At 37.7% G+C, this 19,290-nt stretch overlaps 1 protein-coding gene across 1 annotated transcript in view; it reads right to left on the minus strand.

Moving 5' to 3' along the window:
• Window positions 1-17,251, minus strand: part of LOC139115828 (alpha-2,8-sialyltransferase 8E-like) — a 40,409-nt gene extending 23,158 nt beyond the window's left edge. Inside the window, exon 1 of the mRNA XM_070678207.1 lies at window positions 16,894-17,251. The gene's annotated coding sequence lies outside the window, so the exon portion shown is untranslated. The remainder of the gene's footprint in view (window positions 1-16,893) is intronic.
• Window positions 17,252-19,290: the final 2,039 nt, after the last annotated feature.

The following is a 19,290-nucleotide window of genomic DNA, read 5'->3' on the forward strand; positions in this document are numbered from 1 at the left end:
AATTGCTAAGTCAGGGATAGAGTACAAGCTTTAAAAGTGTACAGACTACTTATCTCAGCTGGGACGGCGAAGCTCCAGTCTCAGAGTTGTAACAGCCAGTCGGATGAATGAACAGTCCTTTGGCTTGCAGGCTTGAAGCTGCACAAAGTCCACAGTATAAATCCAGTGTTGGCAGTGAAGATCTTGAAAAGTCTTGAGAATGACTACTGCTGGAGTTTAGTAACACACAAGAGACACGATCCCAAAAGTCTGACTGGAAGCTGTGCACGTCCCTTTTTATACACAGTATGTGCTTACATAAGAGCATATAAGATCAGTCTAGAACTTTTATTGACATGCTAATTACTGTTCTAAAATTATCTCTCTGATACAGCTTACTAAATTTCTAGAACATTCCAAACATGACTAATTGAATTCAAGGTTGTGAGGTCATTAGGGCAGTGACCTTGAGAATGTTCTAGACTAACTGAACTCAGGTCATGATGAGTGTGAGGGAAATGACCTACATAACACACCCCGTCTTCAAAAAGGAAAATTTTTCAAAGAAAAAATTTTCTTTACAAATGTAATCTTAAAAGTGTGAACAACAATAAACTCTAAATACGAGAGAGACAGTCTGCAATTAAATTGTCTCTGCCTTTGATATGTCTAATGTCAAGATTAAACTCCTGTAACATTAAACTTCATCTTAGCAATCTCTGATTTTTGCCTTTAAATTTCTGCAGAAAAACAAGAGGGTTGTGATCAATATAAACCACTATTGGCTGATTTGAAGAAGTAACATAAACTTCAAAATGCTGTAAAGCTAATATCAAAGATAAACACTCTTTTTCAATTGTAGAGTAGTTTCTCTTGGATTTGTTAAATCTGCATGAAAAATAGCAAACAGGATGATCTACACCATGAGTATCCTCTTGCAATAAAACAGCACCAGCAGCCGTATCACTAGCATCTACAGCAAATTTGAATGGCAAAGTGAAATCTGGTGCAGATAACACTGGAGCACATTGCAGTATGGCTTTAAGTGTATCAAATGCCTGTTGGCATTGCTCTGGCCAAACAAACTTTACTTTCTTTTTAAGTAAGTTAGTCAAAGGCTAAGTAATTATAGGGAAATTTGGACAGAATTTTCTGTAGTAACCAGCAATACCGAGAATGCGCATCAGTTGTCTCTTGCAATTTGGTATCGGAAAACTTGAAATGGCACTGATTTAAGCATCAAAAGGTTTTACCTCACTCTGTACTACAGTATGTCCAAGGTAAGTCACCCTCGCCCAACAAAACTCAGATTTTGGCAAGGTTTACAGTCAATATTGCTTTGCTCAGTCCCTCGAAGAACTTCCGCTTGAGTTTGATGTGTTCTCCAAGGTGTCACTATACAGGCCGACATCGTCGACGTAAGCTCCACATCCTTCTGGCCCGGATATGACGTCGTTGATCATCCGTTGGAACGTTGCCGGAGAGTTCTTCATTCCGAATCGCATCACCTTGTACTGGAACAATCTGTTTGGTGTAACAAAGGCGATATTTCATGAGCACGATCCGTCAGAGGGACTTGCCAACATCCCTTCAGTAGGTCAAATTTCGTCACATACTTGGCTTTTCCCACTCAGTCGATGCAGTCGTCAATCCTCGGGATTGGGAAAGTGTCTGTCTTTGTTAAAGTGTTGACTTTCCTAACGTCCGTGCACATACGATAACTGTGATCTGATTTGGGAACAAGTATGCACGGCGAACTCCAGTTACTTTTACTGGGTTCAATAAAGTCATTGTCCAGCAGGTATTTGACTTCTTCCTGGAGATACTTCGCTTTTGTTGGCTTCAGTCTGTATGGATGTTGTTTAACAGGCTTACTGTCCCCAACATCAACGTCGTGATAGATGATGTTTGTCCTCATTGGGACATCTTGAAACGGGTGTTTATATTCATGGAGCAGTTCTTTCACCTGTTGTTTGTTCTGGCTGGAGGTGTGCCAACTTTGTAGACTCCAGCTTCTCCAGGATTTCTGGGTTCTGAAGCTTGACCGAGCCCAGCTTTGAGTTGAGAGTATTTTCACTCAAGTCAGTATCAGTATCACTATCTTCATAATGGTTTGAAGTGACTGCACTGACAGGCTTTGTTTTAGTAAAATTATCCCTATCCAATTATGGCTTAAGCATATTTATGTGACATAGCTGTTTTTGTAGTCGCCTGTCAGGTGTTATTATGATGTAATTTAAATCGCTCAATTTTTTATAATTAGGTATGGCCAAAGTAACAAGCATGGAGTGGTTTGCCAGGAACCGGAAGTAGAACAAGAACTTTTTGACCTGGTTCAAACTTCCGTTTTGAGGTGTTTTGTCATATTTGATTTTCATTGACTGCTGAGATGACTCAAGATTTTCTCTGGCTAATTCACATGCTTTAGAGAGTTTTGTACGAAAATCTGACACATATTGCAAAATATTCAGACAATCATCATCATCTGATAGGAATTTCTCTTTAACGAGCTTAAGTGGGCCACGGACTGTATGTCCAAATACAAGCTCAAATGGGCTAAAACCAAGAGACTCTTGAATTGACTCTCTAACAGCAAAGAGCAGAAATGAATTCCTTCATCCCACTGCTTCTCTGTGTCAAAACAGTAGGTCCTAATCATGTTTTTCAAAGTTTGATGAAATCGCTCAAGAGCACCCTGACTTTCTGGATGATAGGCGGATGACCTATACTGTTTAATGCCAGCTGATCCATTACTTGTTCAAAAATACAAGACATAAAGTTGGAGCCTTGATCGGACTGGACACATTTAGGGAAGCCGAATAAAGTGAAAAATTTGACTAAAGCTCTCACTATAGTCTTTGTCTTTATGTTTCTCAGTGGTATGGCTTCTGGGAACCGAGTAGATGTACACATAATTGTCAACATGTACTCATTTCCTGATCTTGTTTTTGGTAGGGGCCCAACACAGTCTATTAGTATCCTACTAAATGGTTCTTGAAATGCAGGAATTGGCTGTAAAGGGACCTTTGGAATGGTCTGATTCGGCTTTCCTACCATTTGATATGTGTGACAAGTTTTACAGAAATGTGTTACATCCTGCCTGAGATTAGGCCAATAAAAGTAACTGAGAATTTTATGATAAGTTTTCCTTACACCTAAATGACCAGCCAGGGCGTTTCATGGGCCAGGAGCAATATTTCAGAACGGTAGGGCTTTGGAACCACAATTTGATGTTTTATAGCCCAATCGTCATCAACCAAAACGTCTGGAGGTCTCCATTTAAGCATGAGAATACCAGATTTTGTATAATAGGAAACAGAGCTATCTGAAGTTTTACCTTCATCATCTACCCTGTCAAACAAAGACAAAATATCTGGGTCTTTGTGTTGTTCTGCAATGAGATTTGATCTAGAAAATGTCTGACCTTTGTCAGTAGAATTTTACTGGAAGTTTCAAATCCACGAGGGATAACGGAATGATCCGTGTCAAACACCTGACTGAGAAAGGTGTCATTTAAGTCAACATCTGTGACATTATTTTTGAGAGTATTTTGGTTCACAGAAGTTTTCTTTGACATGGCTCGAGTAAAAGCACATGAAGGAAATAAATCAGGTATCTCTTGTTCAATTGGCTCTGGATCCTGATCTAAACTAGGATTATCAGTCACAAGTGGATTAGTAATGACCTTGTCCCCAGCAAGGTCGTTTCCAAGGAGAAGGTGAATCCCTTCAAAAGGCAAAAAAGGCCTAATACCTAAAGTAACAGGTCCAGAAACAAAGTCCGAAGACAAATAGACATTATGGAGAGAAACAGGAATAAAGTCATTGCAATCTACACCCTTAATAAGAACTTTAGAACCTGAAAATGACTTTTCAGAAAACGGCAGGGTATCTGCCAACAAAAGAGACTGGGAAGCCCCGGTTTCTCTTAGAAGTTTGACAGGGGTAGCGGAAGAAAAATCACTAGAAAATGATATAAAACCATCATGAATAAATGGTTCGAAAATACCCATAATGCTATCTTGAGAAGAATTGACCTTGACCTCATTAATTGGGGATAAGAGGGGTTTAACCTCAGAAAATGTGTTACACACATTATTAGACTCTAATTGAGTTGATGAAGAAATAAAGCCGGTTGGCTTAGATCCACTTTGACCACTTTGACCTTCACGTTTTCTTTTCAATTTGAAACAATCTGACATTAAATGGCCGTCTTTCTTACAATAACTGCAAGAAAGTGTACCAAACTGTTTGTCAGAAGGAGATTGAGATTTGGGATCTGATGATGTGGGAGTGTTACTTTGATTTTGTGAACTGTTGTCATTTGATTTCCTATTGTCCTTTGAAAAATTCTTGGATGAAAAGGAGGAGTTAAATTTACCTGCATTGTTTCTGTAGGAAAAGGACTGGGATGGTTTGCTGAGAAATGAAGATTTGTGGGTCAATGAATAATCATCGGCCAAACGTGCAGCAACCTCCGATGTATCTGCCTTTTGTTCATTGATAAATGACTTGATGTCACTCCGGATGCACCTTTTAAATTCCTCAATCAAAACAAGTTGTCGTAATTTGTCAATATTCTGACTGACCTTTTCAGAAGAACACCAACGATCAAACAGTTTTTCTTTTGTTCGAGCAAATTCAACATAAACACGATTGGAAATATTTTGGGTTTATAGGATTTTGAAAAGTCTGTCAAAAATTATTGAAAAATAAGGCACCAGACCATAATTTGTTGCTACAGACTAAGGTAAATTTCTTAATTTTGTTCAATCTACTTAACAACAAAGTTAAGTTAACTGCTTTTTACTAAATCTAGTCAAATTTGCTTTTTTTTGCAAATGTAAATACAGTGAAATAAACAAAAAATTTGCAAACTGTACTTATCAGACAATTCTGCTGAATGTTTTGCATCTTACAAATTTTGATCCTTTACCTCTTTTTGATATATCACGGTTGTCAAATTGCGATTTTTCGAACAGTTATAACCACTACTTTGTTTGACTGCTGATAGTACATTGTAAACTCTCCTATTTGCTAAACTGTCATTTTCATTGTGTGGTAGATGTTCAGGAAACTAAGGTATTTCATACTTTTGAAGTTAGTACCTCAATAAGGCAAAGTAAAATAGTTAAAATTGTATTTTTTATTTTATCTACTTAAGAAATACAAGGAGTTCAAGTAACTGGTGAAATATTTGTATTAAAAAGATATTTTGAATTTGAAAGTTGAAAATGTCTAAAAATTGTACATGACAACACTACCTTATATTTTCAAGGCCACCTTGAACATGACCCTCTATTTTTCAAGGCCATCTTGGACATGACCCTCTATTTTTCAGGGCCACCTTGGACATGACCCTCTATTTTTCAAGGCCACCTTGGACATGACCCTCTATTTTTCAAGGCCACCTTGGACATGACCCTCTATTTTTCAGGGCCACCTTGGACATGACCCTCTATTTTTCAAGGCCACCTTGAACATGACCCTCTATTTTTCAAGGCCACCTTGGACATGACCCTCTATTTTTCAGGGCCACCTTGGACATGACCCTCTATTTTCTCAAATTACCAAAACTTGGGGAATGGACAAAACAATAATGACAATTTCAAAGAAAACAATAGGATCTGTCATTATGAAATGGTAGAAATCAATTTATTGTGCAAATTTATCAAAAGTGTCGGGTACCCTATAGCTGAAAGTTACAATATTACAGATTACCTTAAAAACATGTGAATTACAAAAACAGAAGAGTAGATGAGCTTAAATTTACTGAATAAACCAATATTACTACAATATCCTATTATCCCAAAATATTTCCAATCGTGTTCATAAGAATTATCCTTCACCTTCTCGCAATCCCTAAATTTCTGATGGTAAGCTTCAGGCACCAACTCATAGCCCTTGAGACTTAATTCCATCACAGAATCATAATTTGAAGCCTGCTCTACTGACAACTGAATGTAAATTTCTCTGGCTTAACCCACCAAAGCACTCTGCAAAAGCATAGACCAGGACTCGTTAGGCCAATTCAGACTCTGAGCAATCTTTTCAAAATGAAGGAAATATTTATCAACATCCTTTTCTTGGAAAGGGGGAACTAACCTGAAATGCTTAGTGATGTCAAAATTGCCTGTAGGGAAGAATTTTCCTGACTGTCCAAGCTCTAAACGTTTCATTTCTAATCTTTCCTGCCTATCTTTCTCTCTCTGTCTTTCTTCCATTTCTAACTGCATTTGTTTTTTTTTTCCTTTTTCTAATGCCTGTCTTCTTTTTCCATTTGTAATTCTAGTTTCGTGATCTCCGAATTTGTCTGCATTTCTAATTCTAATTTTCTGAGCTCAGAGGTAGACTCAGGCTCATAATCTTTCAGGGTGGATTCCTCAAATTGGCCTAAATCAACTAGATGTTTGGCAATACGGTACTGTATTTCCCTCTTGCGCATAGAGCTTTTGACATAATTGGCCAGTGTTATGAGGTCGTCTTTTCTGAGGGAATCAAATGTGTCCTGATCAAGGTCATCCATTTCCTCTGGTTTAAATTCCGCCATGATTAAATTTCGCTGAGTTCACAGTATACAGTAGTTTTTGAAAAGGCTGGCAAAATGTTGTCAAACGGCTGAAAATGCTCGTATCCCGGACAAGCCCTAATTTTGTTACGTGCAGAGAAAACAAACAAAAGGGTGAACTCAGCAGTTAACATTTAAAAAAAAATTATTACGAAAATAAAGCTAATTGCTAAGTCAGGGATAGCGTACAAGCTTTAAAAGTGTACAGACTACTTATCTCAGCTGGGACAGCAAAGCTCCAGTCTCAGAGTTGTAACAGTCAGTCGGATGAATGAACAGTCCTTGCAGGCTTGAAGCTGCACAAAGTCCACGGTATAAATCCAGCGTTGGCAGTGAAGGTCTTGAAAAGTCTTGAGAATGACTACTGCTGGAGTTTAGTAACACACAAGAGACACGATCCCAAAAGTCTGACTGGAAGCTGTGCACGTCCCTTTTTATACACATGTGCTTACATAAGAGCATATAAGAACAGTCTAGAACTTTTATTGACATGCTAATTACTGTTCTAAAATTATCTCTCTGACACAGCTAACTAAATTTCTAGAACATTCCAAACATGACTAATTGAATTCAAGGTTGTGAGGTCATTAAGGGCAGTGACCTTGAGAATGTTCTAGACTAATTGAACTCAGGTCATGATGAGTGTGGGGGAAAATGACCTACGTAACAGTCGCAACGTGAATTTTTAAGGTAGAAGAAGTCAAAGATAGACTATATTAGTGTTGTTATATTTACTTATTTTTTATTTATTCACATTAAAGGATAACCTATTTACAGAAACCGTTTTGGTAAAAGCTCCCAACAGGGCCGTAATCTTCCTTGGGGTCCTAAAAACACTAAATACAATAAAAAATTCGAATAAAAGTACAGCAAAATAAACACAGGAGTAGTTAAAGTAATTAAGAAATAAACAAAGTGACCGTATTCAGAAAAAAATTACAAGTCAATGTTATCTTTTATAAAAAGTTTCAATTGTATTTTAAGATACTGAAACTAGGGCTACATCGAAGATTTCTGGGAGGGAATTCCAAATTCTGGATGCACGCATTACAAAAGTTCTCTGACATGATTCCGTTCGAGGAAGAAGGAAGTTACGTGAGATTGCTGCGCGTGTGGGCTTATCATGAACATTAATTTAAAGGGGAAATTTACCCTGAAAATTAATTTTGGAATATTAAACTGATATGGTCATTGAAAGGCTTTCGAGTCGATTTTATTCACTTTCACTCACTGGCTAACGAACAGCGGTGTACTAAAATACCGGAAGTGACGTCGTAAACTTGGTCATTGAAGCAGTCGACATCTGCAACTGTAAGCTTTTCCACTTACAGTGTATAGAATGGCTACAGAATATAGGGGCCAAGCACTCGGTGTCGATGTTTAAGTCGAGCAGAAATAAAGTTTTCTGCGAGTACAACTTTGAGAAGGCTGTTTTAAGCGAAAGTTGCAAGTCCAATTACTGAACTACAAGCCTAGAAGGAAACTGCCCGGGGCATATCCAGCCTCAAGTGCTTTACTTGTACATATTAGACTGTGCGTACGCTCAGGCACTGGAAACGGAATGCTGTAGACAGGACCGCTGGTTCTAGACTAATCATGGCTACATCAGTGTGTTCTGTAACACATTAAAATCCTTGCACTTTTAGAATTAATGTCGATCTCTTTAGAGCATTGGCATTACTTCAGTGTCGGCATGATTCCACAGCGATTGGGTTGACAATGACAGGCATGATTGATCGCCGAGAGTAATTTGAACTTCGTCATCGGAGCTAGAATAGTCACTTTCCGAACTCGAGTCGCTGTAACTTTCTGACGATGTCAGTCTTTGATCATCGATTGCTCGTTCAGGTTTGAAGTTATTACCGATTATCTTCGCCATTATGATTTTCAGTCGAGCGCTGAGGTTTGCGTACCGCGTACGCGTACTCCACTTGGCGTAGAAGAGCTTGTTATAAGTGACCTCGCTTTGAACCCGCTGTGACCAGCAAGTTTGATACGTCACTTCCGGTTTCCGTGCGTTCAGCTTGTGGCCACTGCGCTAATACGCGCAAGTGAAAGTGAATGAAACCAACGCTATTTTGTTAATTTTTCACTAAATAACGGCCTGATTACCTAAGAAAGTCTGGGTAAATTTCCCCTTTAAGGCATAAACATGTCTACAATGTACATCGGAATAGAGTTCTCAAAATATTTAAAGACTAAGATACAAGTGAAATAGAAAGTACGTTGCTTAACGGAAAGAACATCAGCGGCTTTGAAAAGATCATTACTCGGCATATCAAAATCTGCGTTAAGTAGAATCCTCAATGCTCTTTTCTGCATTTTATACACCCTGTCCATGTTGTTCTTAATGGTATTTCCCAAAACCACACTACAATAGTCAAGAGTTGATTGAATTAAACCATAAATAGAATTTTTCTAAGGTGAAAAGGAATTAATTTATGTAAGAGTCTTAGTAGACCTATTCTCTGACTCAGTGTGGTGCACATATTGTCAATATGCTTATTCCAAGAAACCACATCATCAATAGTCACACCAGGGATCCTCTCAAAATTAACACAAGAAATACTTATATCATTTATGACAACATCAATTTTGTCGCAACGACGGTCAAATTGTGGAGCTTTGCCGCCACCCAACAAACATAGCCTTGGTTTGTTTGCATTAATTAACATACCGTTGCTAGTTATCCAATTGTTAACAGCAATAGCGTCATTTTGACGTAGATTGTTGACTTGGGAAATCGTTAAGTCAGATGATAGAAGAGTCTGGTTATCGGCGTACATGTCTAGAAGAGTTAGAAGTTACAGATAATGGCAAATCATTGATAAAGATGATAAAAAAGCAAAGGCCCAAGTATCGACCCTTGCGGTACTCCAACTGATACTTTCTGTCTTTCAGAAGTCTTACCCATATGACAAACAATCTTTGAACGTTCAGAAAGGTATGATTTAAACCAATTTAGGTTTTCATTATTCATTCCATACAGAGAAATTTTCTTTAAGAGTAACTCTTGGTCAACAATATCAAACGCCTTAGATAGGTCGCGAAAAAGAACTCAAGAAAGATGACCACTGTCAATATTTGTAATAATTCGTCGCACATTCGAAAAAGGGCTGTTTGACAGGAATGGTGCTTTCTGAAACCAGACTGTGTCGTATGCAGTAGACTCTTATTCGGTCAAAAAATTATACAAATTACGATGTATGTTATTCTCTAAAATCTTAGAAATTGCTATACGGATAGGGGCATGATGTCTTGTGAAGAAAGGATTATTTAAATACCGCTATCGTTGTTAAAGTTCAGATGAGCTCCAGCTGGCCGAAATTGCAGTCTTGCTTTGAGGGCCGTCTCAGGGCAAAAGAGGATAGGACAAGCCTACACGATGACCTCTTGACCCCCACCACAGGTGGCGCTGTATGAACGTTTGCAGGAGATAAAATTCTTTACTTTTGTAACTTCTTTTATTTTTCTGTGAATTCATTCTTGGGTTTGGTTTTTAATCAAAATTGCTGTTCATGTATCATAGTTCTGTTCTTAAGGTAATGCAAATTTATCCTTACTTTCATGGTAACTCACATTTTCAAAACGGCATACTTAAGTTGACCGGCCGATTTATAGGTTAATTTTACGGTTTAGAGAGGTCAGAATTGAATTGACCATGAGCGTCATAACTAAGAGAGTGGGCACACTGCGCTTAATGTCTGATTCTTATCGAATACTAATATGCAAGGCCAGATCTAAGGTCTTTTCTGTAAAATCATAATATAATGATAAAATCATATGGAGGGTCATTGATGTCATTCATCTTAAAGCTCTACCATATTATTTTCAGCAGACTCATGGTCTATGGGAAAATATAGCACCTCTTTTAGAGAATTGTGCCCCTTTTTAATTCTTCAATGTTGGGGTCTTGGAGAATTAAGTCCATATGCGCCAATTTCTCAAAAGACTTTGCAAGAAGGCTTTATAATAATTAATAATTATTATTGTAATTATAATATATAATTATTAATTGTTCTTTGAAATTAACAAAAGAATGCAGAAAATAGACAAGATGTAAACTGAATGTGCTCACGTGTTTACAACAGTTTCTTTAATAGTAGTACGCTTCATAGAACAATAAGATACCGGTTTTATCACTGTATGTAGCAGTTTAATAAACTTTCGTACAGTACTCCTAGAGTTAAATCACTTAATTGAGGAAATGTATTCAATATGCAAATAAGCTCTTTATTAATATGACACTGTTCAATACTTCATGGGACCTTTACATATCTATCAGATCAACATTTTTAGCACGTTTCCTTACATTGATTGCTGTAATCACATTTCTTGCATTTATTTCGGAATTTATGACTAATTACAAAACTTCATAAAACATGTTAATGAGCTATTTATGAACCCGACACTGCACAATGCTTCTCCGTACAATGAGATATATACCAGATCAAAATCTGTAACACCTTTAAGCAAATTTAATGCTGTAATTTTGGAGTAGTATCACTATATGAAAAGTTCATTAAATAAGCAAATGAATCCTTAATTAACTTGACATTGCGCAATGTTTCAAAGCACAATTAGATATTTATCAGATCAAAATCTGTAGCAACTTTCACCGAATTCGGTGCCGTAATTTCAGAGTTAAAAACCTAATTACCACTGGACAAAAAGCTCGATACACAACAATATACACAGATATACTGATTCTGTACACGTGTCACATAGGTTAAGTATACACTTACGTATACTAATAAAATGCAAAATCACAGTGTACACTTAGTATGCAAAGATCTGTAGTACGTATACTCATGATCTGCATTGAAATACGCTACGCATATAAACGTATTGAAATGTTCCATATACAAAGATATACGTTGCGTATGCAATTGATATTGTGTTCCGTATACGTAAATATGCTAAGCGCATATCAATCAACCTGTGTACAAAGTTAATAAAATATGTAAATGAATACTTAAGTATCTTTGCACTTCTGGATGCTTTACACCTCAGTTAGATATCTGTCGCATCAGTATCTGCATTAGATTCCATCAAATTTGGTGCAGTTATTTCGGAGTTATATGACTAATTACAAAATTTCATAAATATGCAATGAGTTATTTATTTGCTTGACACTGTAAGATGCATGTCAGTACAATCAGGAATTTATAAGATCAATATCTGTAGCTGGGTTTACTGAATTCGGTGCCGTAATTTCAGAGTTATATACCTAATTAGAAAGTTCATTAAATATGCAAATGAACCCTTTTTTAACTTCACACTTCTGAATGATTTATTCCACAATTAGATATCTGTCGGATCAGTATCTGCATCATCCTTCCAACGAATTTGTGGCAGTAATTTCAGAGTTATATGACTAACTACAAAACTTCATAAAATATGCAAATGAGCTATTTATTAACTTGACACTGCCCAATGCTTCTCAGTACAATTAGATATAAATCAGATCAATATTTGTTGCATGTATCATCAAATTTGGTGCAGGAATTTCAGAGTTATGTCACTAATTACAAAAGTTCATTAATATGCAAATGAGCAGATAATTGACATGACACTCACAATACCATCATAATGTTCTGAGATTGTCATCTGTGAAAAGTTTCATGAAATTTTGTGCAGTATTTCTTGATATATGTCGACACTGTCATTACTGTCTCCATAGGTAAATAATATGAAAAAAAATGATATTGCATAACTTCATTAACATTCAAGCCACACTAACCAAAATCTAATCAGTTCTTGCAAGTAGCAAATGGTGTTTGTCCACCAAATTTGACTTGAATCTGTTCAGGCGGTTTGGAGTTATCGTGTTAACACACACACATACACACACGGACAGACAGATAGACAGACATACATCGCTAGAACATTAGCCCACGTGTGTGAACGCGTGAGCTAAAATGTAAAGTGTTGGGGACGGCAATTTCTGAGGAATACTGTTTTAATTCGAATTAAAAGATTTGTGTCCTGCAATGTTCACTGAATACTAGATTAAGATTTTATCTATTAAGAGAAGGACTGAATCGAACAATTCTATCTTTCTTTTCAGATTCAACTTGGCAAGGTTGCGGAATTATTCTAAAGATACTGGCACCAAAACAAATCTTGTTACGTGTAATCCTTCAATCTTAACAGTAAAGTAAGTATAAACAACACAGTTATGATTAAAAGGTTTTCGCTAACAAAGAGTAACATTGGAAGAGTGGCAACGCTTGCATGCCTTTTGTTCCATGGTCGTCTCGGTAGACTATTGGCTTTTTATATTAAAATAAGCTTCAGAGGTGTTAAACTTTTTGGAGGCTTTGTTTGTGGTTGATAATTACACGAGATTATGCGAAACATACGACGAGATGGCATCGTACTGCCAGTCGCGTAGCAATCATAATTTCTTTGTGAGCTCTCAGGCCAGAGACACTGCTTCACGCCAATCAAAACATAACACGCCAGCAGTTTCATAAACATGTCCTTTTTGACGCATGTGTAAAAGATGGTATGACTGACCGTAAACCATTGATTAAAACCAGACAGTATCGATAAAAGACTTTCAAATTTGGTTCAAATACACTCGTTATATATTCATAAAAATATGAGAGGAATTATTAAAATGGTAAAACCCACTTTCCTGAAGCTCAAAACACTCCCGCTTTTAACAGCACATCAATGCCGATCAGTACCACACGACAATAACAACACAAACTTTGTCGAACATACTTTCGCTTATTATTAACAATTGGTGAAAATCCGAAAATTACCGAAGGGTGCATGGTCAGCACTCTTCGGAAAAGAGAGCCAAGAGTTTCGTGAGGCGAGGCAAACATTGATTGCTTACGTAACCGCTTCACGCCTTAAACAATAGCCGTTGCCACTCTGTCCATGTTACTCTGTGTCGCTAGTTACGGAGAACAGGCAACGATTTCACATCTCAATGGGTCTTTGCTTGACCATATCACATAGGTGTTTTTTTTGGATATTGGACAAATTAATTCAAAATATTCAATCAGTTTTGTTGTTGTTTTACGGATGCTTGAACTTCAAGACGCAAAGTCCTTTTTTTTAGCTGGTTGACCTGACGAGCCATACAAGACTGATAAGGTATAAATTATGGCATAAAAGAACGTTGTTATTTTCGCTGAAAAATACTATTTTTAAAACTTTTCTTTTAAATACTATGCTAAAAGTCACTTTGGTATCTTACCGTTTTAACCGCTTCCAAATTTACTGAGCAAAGACTTAAACATTAAGAAAGTCAAATGTTATTATTTCTTTCAGAATTTTTAATTCGATATAATTTAAATAATCAGAATTTTTATTCGATATAATTTAAATAATCATTTGCTCATTAAGTTATGAACAGATAGGTTATCTTGATGATGGTTTATTTAAAGTTTCTGCCGAGGCAGTACTTTGACCGCACACCAGGTAACTGTGTATTGCTTAAAGCTTTCACTATATTGAGACCATATTTTCTTGGGTATGTGCTACAACTGTGTGAATTTGGCAAATGTTATCATTTAGGTTATAGTATTTAATTTTCGAAAATAGTTTTTTATCAGAGGAAGTACTTTTCTTTAGACGAGTCTCAAAACAGGTATTACATGTTGGATATATTTCTTCAGCTTTTTTCCCTGATACTATATCTGGACTGGCACAGTGGCAGCATATTGCTGGAAAAATCGCTGAAGAATAGTATGGGATTTCCACAGGATTATTGCACTGCAGGTCAGCTCGAACAAACACTCTGGCAAAGATGTGGTTTTCCTGTCCTTCAGGAATAAAGGCACTCAGGGTTGAACCACAGGTGAAGTCAACATGATCTAATGCTGCTTCAAGTTGTTGGATTCATGCAGTTTGAGGTTTTTTGCTGCTCTGCAGTACTCTAGGCATATTGCACTCAATGCACTCAATGGTGTGATGACCCTACAGGCTGTCTGCTCGCTTCTGGTAAATGGTAGTTCAATTGTCTGGTAGAGGGGCATGAATACTGTTGAACTCTTCAAGATGGGCAAGAAATTCAGTTGTGTCTTTCACCAGATCAACTCCACAATATTTCGCCTCCACGGGTGTTAAAATATGATCCAACCATAAGGCAGCAGGCCTACAGGGCTGTTTATGTGACGGCAAATTGGTCTTCCAGGTGGTATTACATGGTTGTTGTGTTCATCTTTTGTTAATTTGTGTATATTTGGAAGGATATAGAAGTAAGCCTCCTTAGTATCATCAATATTACAGAGAGCATCGTGAATATCCTGGCCAATGATAACGTAGGAATAAGTTCGAGTATTCCTTCAATTTACTAATGACGGATGGAGTGCAATCAGAATGTTCCTCCTCATAAAAGTTGGTGTCACTGAGTTGTCGAAGACATTCTTTCTCATAATCAATTCTATTCAGTATTACTACTGAGCCTCCTTTATCCGCTTTGGTGATTACAACTGACTTATCTTTCCACAGTTCATTCAGTGATTTCTGTTCGTCTGAAGTAATGTTATCGATGATTTGATCAGCATGCTTTGATTCATGGTAATATGCTTCATTTAATAAGGTAGAACAATACATGTCAACAAATTTGTCGGTGCCGGATTTTGGTGTCCACTTCTTCTTCGGTTTATATTCCTTAAGAAAATCCGGACTGGTTGCACTTTCTTGATCAGATTCGTCTTTCGTAGAAAAATGATGAAGAAGTCGTACTTTTCTTGTAAACCAAGCACAATCGTAAACAACGCGTTTCTTGTCAAGAGACTGGGCTTAGGACAGAATCCAAGGCCTCTACCTGATAGGTGTAAAGAGTTATTATCAAGCTGCTTGTCGCTGAGGTTGACCACTAACCCACCTGAGCTTGTAGTACGAGCACTTTTAAGATTATTGTGACACCACCAGTGAGCATTTTGTATTCAGATCTTTTTATCAAAACGCCGTCGGGTGACGAACTTGACATTTATCCCCTTCTGAACAGTAAGATTGCGTTCTTTACATACTGGCAGCAGTTGTTCTAGTTTCAAATTATGACGTTGTTTCATCATCGAATCAGTTTTAATGATCTGTTCTTGGAGTTGTCGATTTAGACGTCTATACAGACGGCAATCGGTTTGTCTTTGTAGTTGGCTTGGAATATTGCATTCTCTGCGGTAAATTATGTTCAATATTAGACTGATAATATTCGATGAGACAATTTTGTAGTTGTGACGCTGTTGATTCTAAAATGTCCGTCCATCGTTTTCCAAAGTTTACAACGGTGAAAGGTGATTTATGTTTCCATAACAAAGACCGAGGAAAAGTGTTCGACTGTTTACAAGATTGTAGAAATCGGACATGGTTCTTGTATCTTGTCGTTTTGTCCGCAACTTTCCTGAGGGTACTAAATGTTCTCTGAAAGCCATTCATGGTGGAGAAAGCAACAAACGGATCAAAAGACTCACAGGGGCTCCACGTCACGAGGACAAAGACAAAAACACCACAGCAAACAGTTGTGTATGGGCCACCAACCTTTATATATTTTAATTTTGCTCAACATACGTTGTGCGAGTGGTGTTATATTTTACGTCATTACTTGGACATGATATTATTAAGAACAAGCTTGCCGGAAGATTTTAAACGTGAACTATTTTTAGTGTACATAGAGTGTCTAGCGATATCTGACCTAAGGACATCGCATACCAATGGTGAACACTATCCTCCTGTGAAGTGAGTCGAAACACGCTGTATCATCCGGGTACGTGGCAACAGACATAATACATAGCCGCGACGGAATGTTACATGTATATTTGGCTACACTTTGTAGACTTCATCGCTTTTGGACACAGATTGACAATAAGTTTTAAGTTGTTTAACCACATAGAAATAGAAAAGTTCCTTCAGGATCCGTTTTCAATTTAATTCTACAATATTTTCGATTTTGGAAACTCAAGACGACTAAAGGGAACTTCCTTTGCAAGGCACAGTTCTGGGAATCATCTGGCACGAGTCACAAGTACTTACGTGTGCTTAAAAGTATGCAAGGGTGTGGATGAAGTCAATGGTTCGTCGAAGCCCGATTCTCGTACAGTTGAAGTAACTATCATTTGCCGTCTCTCTACAGATGTAGCTTAAATATTCGTAGAACGACGGCCTGCTACTGATGTCTGACAGTAAATCGGAAAGGCGGGCAGAATGCTCATTATTAAAAACTTCATGGTTGAGATATATTTCTAAGTCCTTTCAGTTTCACATACTGCAAGTACTGTGGGACCTTGTTCTATTCTCCTCTTGGCGTTTCTGTCTTGCATATAGGTTTACTGTACTAAATAAATCGAACGAAACCCCAAATGGTCAAATCAAAATACCACTTACCACTATTAACTTCATCTCACGACGAAGTGACTTAATTTTTTCGAAGAGACACGTTTTCCTATGTCGAACGCAAGTCAAATATAAGGAAAGAGTTGCTCCTACATCGTCCAGTCCGCTCGACTTCGTTCATGACTTCGTTCAGTCGGCGTAGCATGTGTAGAGTCGCGGAGCCCGGGATCCGGCTTAAAGAGAAAGTTCCAGGGACGTGGCCGCACAATAGGCAACGTCATAGTGATGTTGTTGTTGGCAAACACTAGGCGGGATGATTAGTCATTGGCTTGTAAGAGAGAAACCTAGACTATCTGTTACATCTGTGTCAGCGAGCCGGCGAAGCCTGCGAGGGGCCCCAAGTTCCGCTACTCTACAGCACGGCTGGTTCGGTCAAAGGGTCCTCAGGCTCTGATGATGATGATGATTAAACATTTAAAAATGAAGAAAAATAAAAATATATTTGGACTCAGTAAAGTTGTTGTTTTGTTGTTGTTATTGTTGTTGTTGTTGTTGTAGTTGATAGTATTTGCAGAAAAGGACAAATTATGCGCTGCAAAATTCAATACAGCCTCACTGTACACATGGAGGTAAGCTACCTCCATGCTATACACATGCGCTGCAAAATTCAATACAGCGATATTGATGATGATGATGATGATGATTAAATATTTAAAAATGGAGAAAAATGAAAATATATTGGACTCTGTAAATTAGTTTTTGTTGTTGTTTTTATTATTGTTGTTGTTGTTGTTGTTGTTGATAGTATTTGCAGAAAAGAACAAAGTATGCGCTGCGAAATTCAATACAGCCTAACTATACATGTGCGTTGCAGCCTAACTAAACATGTGTGTTGATATTTCAATACAGCCTAACTAAAGGGATGTTACTTCATTGTCACACACTTTTTTCAATCGCCAAAATTGCACCTAGCATGCATCGAAATCGGTAAAATTCGACGTAGGGTCAAAGCACATTAGTATTTCTAAATAATACTCCACATTTTTACCTCTTACCGATGAAAAGTCGACAAATCGGCAGGTTTTCAATGCATCTCGTCGTCTCTTACATTCCAGATTTAAAAAAAAAACAGCGGCCGATTAAGTCACGTGGGCGCATTTCAAATCAAACCAATAGCAGAGCAGGATGGGTCCAGCGTGAAAACCGGAAGTAACGTAAGTTTCTTACGTCGTTTGAAGACTATGGGTGACACTGTCTGCGTGCGTCTGCGTATGAAATTCTGGTAACTTTAACAGTTCCAGTTCACCCATAGCAAGAGAACGTTCTTTCCAAAGACGTGAGAAACTTACGTTACTGCCGGGTTTCAAGTCGGGCCCATTCATTCAGTACGGGCTCTGCTATTGGTTAGATTTGAAATGCGCCCACGTGACTTAATCGGCCGCCGTTTTTTTTAAATCTGGAATGTAAGAGACGACGAGATGCATCGAAAAACCTGCCGATTTGTCGACTTTTCATCGGTAAGGGGTAAAAATGTTGGAGTATTATTGAGAAAGACTACAGTGCTTTGACCCTACGTCGAATTTTACCGATTTCGATGCATGCTAGGTGCATTTTTGGCGATTGAAAAAAAGAGTATGTGCAATGAAGTGACATCCCTTGGGTAATGTTAGGCTGTATTGAATTTGCAACGCACATGTATAGTTGTATCGAATTTGCAACGCATAGTATAGTTAGGCTGCAACGCACATGTATAGTTAGGCTGTATTGAATTTTGCAGCGCATACTTTGTTCTTTTCTGCAAATACTATCAACAACAACAACAATAATAATAAAAACAACAACAACAACAACAAATTTACAGAGTCCAATATATTTTTATTTTTCTCCATTTTTAAATATTTCATCATCATCATCATCATCAATATCGCTGTATTGAATTTTGCAGCGCATGTGTATAGCATGGAGGTAGCTTACCTCCATGTGTACAGTGAGGCTGTATTGAATTTTGCAGCGCATAATTTGTCCTTTTCTGCAAATACTATCAACAACAACAACAACAACAACAACAACAACAACAACTTTACTGAGTCCAAATATATTTTTATTTTTCTTCATTTTTTAATGTGTAATCATCATCATCGGAGCCTGAGGACCCTTTGGTTCGGTTAGCGTCGCTTGTTAGAAAGACCGTTGAGGGAGCATAACTGCGTAGCAAACGAAGGGGCTGTGAGAGAGTCTACATCAGGAGCTACCGATTATCACTTTTGCCTGAATATTATGGACGTGTACAGGCTTCACACGATTCGAGCCTTGCTCATAACCAGGGTTAATGGACTGGTCTCGGGGGTCTGGTCTGTCTGACAGACCTTTCTCGACTGTGATGTCTTCCCTAGGTGACTGGGTGTCGTACGTTGCGTTGTGAGTTCGAATCCAGTCTAAAATTAACTG

This window comes from Ptychodera flava, chromosome 17 (assembly GCF_041260155.1).
Source record: "Ptychodera flava strain L36383 chromosome 17, AS_Pfla_20210202, whole genome shotgun sequence".
Taxonomy (NCBI): Eukaryota; Metazoa; Hemichordata; class Enteropneusta; family Ptychoderidae; genus Ptychodera; species Ptychodera flava.